The sequence below is a fragment of the Octopus bimaculoides genome, chromosome 21, assembly GCF_001194135.2.
Source record: "Octopus bimaculoides isolate UCB-OBI-ISO-001 chromosome 21, ASM119413v2, whole genome shotgun sequence".
Classification (NCBI taxonomy): domain Eukaryota; kingdom Metazoa; phylum Mollusca; class Cephalopoda; order Octopoda; family Octopodidae; genus Octopus; species Octopus bimaculoides.
In genome coordinates this window covers 9,273,328-9,278,861 of record NC_069001.1, presented here as the reverse complement: position 1 = coordinate 9,278,861, position 5,534 = coordinate 9,273,328, and positions in this window count along the sequence as shown.

Genomic DNA, 5,534 nt, shown 5'->3' with positions numbered 1-5,534 from the left:
TTGACAACCTTCTGCAAACGAACTCTCCCAAAATATGCCCTAGAGCACTTCCGTGTTTGGTTGGACCTTGATGTTTACTACATCATGGGGGTAGAAGGGACCATCAGCTGTATATAGATTTGTTCTGTTGTTTTCTCCCAACAGTCCGCGAAGTCTGTGTTGGATATAATCTTTCTCCATCTCTTCAATCAGCATAATGTTTCCTCTGTCGTTTTACACTACATTCAGCTTGTCAATTGAAATTTTCGCAACCTGAATTCGAAACCTGTAAGGCTCAGACATTCCATGAGTTTCGGAACTTCTCTTGGGGTTCCCAACTTACTTTTTACTTGCCTTTTTCTTTGGTTATTCTTTTCCTTCTTGTTTTTGACAGTTTCTCACCGTTATCCACTCTATGGATATTACTGCTATTCGTGGCATCTGGCTAGTCATCTGTTGGAGAACGAAGCCTTTCGAAATCTCAATCGTCCTCGGCTCTTGGTATTAGTAGCATATAGGACGAAGCGATTTCATTTCCCCCTCTCTGGCTATTTCCAGCAACAGTGATAGTGAAAGACATGGTCTTCATCTCTGGGGCTCTGATAGTATTGCAGTCACCTCTACTGCTGATACTGAAATGATGAAAGGCAAAACTGACTTCGGTAGAATAATAATAATTCTTTCTACTCTAAGTACAAGGCCTGAAATTTTATGGGAGGGGGCTAGTCGATTACACCGGCCCCCAATGCTTGACTTATACTTATTTATCGACCCTGAAAGGATGAAAGGCACAATTGACCTCAACGGAATTTGAGCACCTAAGCAGCGCGAAGAAATGCTTCTAAGCATTTAGACCGACATGTTAACCGTTCTGACAGCTCACCAACTTTGAAGAATGGATAATAAAAGGAACACTATCAAGAACTAGAAATACTTGCTAGCTATCATTCTCCATCCATTTTCGCCACCGACTTTTGCTGCGATGGTCTTGGGAGTTGAGTGCTTAAGCGCCTCCTCCATAATTTAGTTGGACAGACTTTGAGATCAAATATAACCTTTGCCTACTTTTCTGAATTACTAAACGCTGTATAGAGAGCCTTAACGTGTTGGAAGAGTTTTAAGGAAAATATATATTTCAGTATTTGTCTTTTTTTTTCTCAAAGTCAAAAGTCATACTGATCTTGTCGGAAGTAATTCTGGATTTAATGAAGCTGCTACTAGCATTGTCGCGGTGTGAACTATCCCCTAGGGAAACGGAAGAGGATGTAGATAACGAAACGTATGTGTGTGTGCATGTACGTATGTGAGAGAAGTAGAATATGTGTATGTGTGTGTATATATCTATATGTGAGAGAGAGAGCGGGAGAGAGAGAGAGAGAGAGAGAGAGAGAGAGAGAGAAAGAGAGAGAGAGAGAGAGTGTGTGTGTGTGCACCTTTAAATGAGTATATGCTTGTATCTGATCTTTTAGTGTCAGCGTAATTATGCATTTGTGTAGGACTTTATATGTTTGTCTTAGTGTTTAGTATATATGTGTGCATATATAGATGTATGCAGGCACACCAAAAAAATTGGAAGAGTCGTTACTGCGTAGGTTAAAATGCCGTGCGGTTTCTGTTCTTACTCTGTACACAATAAGTTCAAACCCTAGCAACGTCAACTTTGCCTTTAATCTTTTGAGGGTCGATAAACAAAGTACCAGTTGAGGACAATGGAAAGCTAAATTGTTAGAGCGCAAGACAATATACCTAGCTGTGTCTTCAATGTGTTTTGAACTATATTATCCCGTGTATCTTTTCTTCCCGAAGACGGTAACTTGAAGGCCATTTGACTGCTTTTTTAAAAAGTAAGTCTAGCGTCCACATAGACGTTTTCTTTTTGGTTTGTGTGTCTGTGTAAATAAGTATGTCAGTAAATGTATATTTGATGTTCATGTCTGTGGTGAGAATCATGAATCATCTCCCCCAAATTTGTAGCCCTCTGTCTATCTTAGAAGCAATTAATCTGATTACTTATGATAATTTCTTTTATATTCCAATTTTAATTACGATTCGTTTAAAGCGTTTGATTTTCTTTATGTTCATTCGTAAACCGGTTTCTTTAGAAATATCGAATAAATCTATAATTTAAAGTGGAATAAATTATTTTGCTGTGAGAATGAAAAGAAATCTAACGTTTCGCGAAGAATTCATTTCTCCCCGACGAAATGTCTGCTCTAAAGTTTACGCTTCTCTTCTTCATTGTTGTACAGTTTTTGGCATTTCGCAAATTTTCTACTCACTATTTTCTAACGAAAACAATCAGAGGAGTTTTATTTGATTCTACTGCTTCACTGTCATAATTAAAACTGGTACTCCGTCAGTTACTATGATGAGAATTCCAGTTGAACGGATCAATGGATGAGTCTTCTCGTGAAATTAACGTGCAAGTAGTTGAGCAATCCACAAATATGCGTACCCTTAAATTAGTTCTCAGGGAGATTGAGCGTGACACAGAATGTGATAAGGCTGGTCTTGTATTACATGCACAACGTATTTTTATCAGCTGAGTGGACTGGAGCAACGCGAAATAAAGTGTCTCTATACAATTATTATATATATACTACACAACTATTATAACTCAATAATCTAAAAAACTATATATTTAAATATTAAATATCTTTTAAAAACACCAAAACAATAAATTTAACCACTATTAATTACATCATAAAATTTAATAAATTTATTTTATAATCAAAAACAATTAATTTAAAGTTATTTAAGATTAATTATTATTAATGATATTTATATAATCATTTATATAATTAATAATAACCAAAACAACATTTAATCTATATGCTCAAGGACATAAATGTCGTCAGGATTGGATCTCACGATCGTGAGCCGAATACTCTAACCACAAAGCCACGGGCTTGCTTAACTTAACATAGCTGCACTTTGCTTAACTTAACATAACTGTGCTTTGCTTAACTTAACTATGCTTTGCTTAACTATGCTTAACTATGCTTGCCTGCCTGTAATTTAATGCAGCCAAACCAGCGCATAATGGGGAAATACTCTGAAAGTAAGATACCATTGAACTGTGAATACAAACGGAATAAAGTAAGTTTCGCGTCAATCGGACCACGGTTACCCGAAATACGCGATTCTTCTAGGTACCTTCATCAATAGCCAAAACGGCGCAAAATGGGAAAATACTCCGAAAGTAACATAACCCTGAAATGGGAATATATAATACTGTGAAAATTTTTTCCATTAATTCTATGTTTACGTTATATAATGATTCTTTTCGCATTTTTGTAGAAGTATGCACATATTCCATAGATAAATGTTGTTACTTGAGTTCAAGTTTATCTCGGAAGTTCTATTTCTATTAGATGCTGTAAATAATCAATAAAACCTTAAAAATGAACTTGTAAACCAGACCTATGATGACACGAACAAACTGAGATATTTAACTAAATCATCATAAAATTAACTTTCATTTTAATGGAATGTTGAAACCAGCTTCAATATTTTTATAACCTGACCGAGCGGGTCACGGGTAGCATAGTATTTTATTAAAATTAAGCAGGCAGATTTGCCCGTAAAATATTGCTATGAATTCCGCAATTGATGGAAAATTCAAAGAAGTTCACTAGTAAAATAACTTCAGAGGAATAGTCCATCGTAATGTCAGTGTTAGGACATCGAGATGTGAATATCGTTCTCCAGTGATGCGATAGATTTCTTACTTTCGACTTGAAATTCTGTTCATAATTCTGTAATATATTTAGATATAAACAAGAGGAAAGACCACTAAGTGGATCCCTTATATGCTAAAAATAGACGTCAAACTTCCCTACCACGAAATCTATGTTTGATGCCTATTTTCAGCATACAAGGGAGCCACTTAGTGGTCTCTCCTCTTGTTTATATCTAAATATAATTCACGGTCCTCGGCCGTTTTTTAATTATGCTGACCACTGGTTGAAATTAATATTATTTAATAATATTAATTTCTACTCTTATTATTCTATCTTTTACTAATGCTTCAATTAGTGGTTAGGGCGTTACATTCACGATTTTGCGATCGTGATTTCGATTCCCAGACCGGGCACTACGTTGTACTCTTGAGCAAAACATTTATTTCACGTTGCTCCTCTTCACTCGATTGTAAATGAGTGACCCTCCGATCGATTGGACACCGACACTATGAATCACATGCTTCGTGATTGTAATTTCTTGCGGTTATCTCACCTTAACTTTTCTCAACTTATACGCTACCACAACAAAGCACCGAATATGGGCGATGCGATTGTTTAGGCGCATATTTTGAATAAAGGTTTTTTTTCTTAAAGAGACTATGAATTTATGTTAAATTTTTTTGAAATGTCTGATTTTACTTGGGACTGGATCTTGCAATCTACTCGATCGAATAAAGTTAACTTTAACTTTATTCGATCGAGTGGCTATTTGCGACAATCTATAAATCTGTGTATTCCAAGGTTGTTTAAGTAGAATATTCTAAGCAATCTTGTAAATATCGAAATTAAATGGCTTCAAATTTTGGCTCAAGGTTAGTAATTTTAGGAGTGGGTCCTGTTGATTATATCGACCTCATTGCTCAACTGGTGCTTATGTATCAATCCTAAAAGAAAGAAAGGCAGAGTCGACCTTAGCAGAATTTGAACTCAGGATGCAGAAAACCGGAAGAAATATTGCCAAACATTTTATTTGACGTGCTAACGTTTTTGCCAGTTTGTCGCTTTTATTAATTTTCCTGATATATAAAAATAAATGCAATTTTATGATAGATGTGACCGTAGAAAACTAAGTTTTAACATTGTGGAGGTTCTTTTGCTGTTTAGATCATGATTCCGATTGGATTGCTGATCCCTTCGTAGCACTGACAACTCAAGGGCGAATTCAAGGCAGCACAACTTACGAAAATATTTCTCAGTGGCCTCAGATAAGGCCCTTTCTGCTATTGCTGCCATTCAAAGACCTATGACAATTTGCAAGGTATCTGAAAATGTGTGCATGATAATGTGTGTGTGTGTGTGTGAGCTTCTGTGTTTACATATACAACCGCATACGAATCAAGGTAAGTTTGGAAGAGATTTAACAGACGTTAACGTCAGAGAAATTTTACAAACAATAAAAAAGCCAAAGAAAACGAAAATATAAAAGAAAATTTTTTGACCGATGGAAAGACAGTGTTGAAAAAATAAAAAAGCAGCTGACTGGTAATTTGTTAAACTTGTTTGTAATTGTAGCATACATGACGAAAAAGACTGTCTGCTAAAACTCTCTCTGCTTCACTTTGTCTCTCTCTCTCTATATATATATATACATACACACGTATAATTTCAGCGTGGAAGGTGTTTATAAGCCATTTAAAAACACACAAAAACCGTTAGATTCACTTCAACATTTAAATTTAATTTGTCAAAATATTTTCGTCGCTTCGAAACCGCGACCTGTTCACTGACAACATTCCGAGCTGCATGGAATTTTGTCAGCGAACAGGTCGCGGTTTCGAAGCGACGAAAATATTTTGACAAATTAAATTTAAA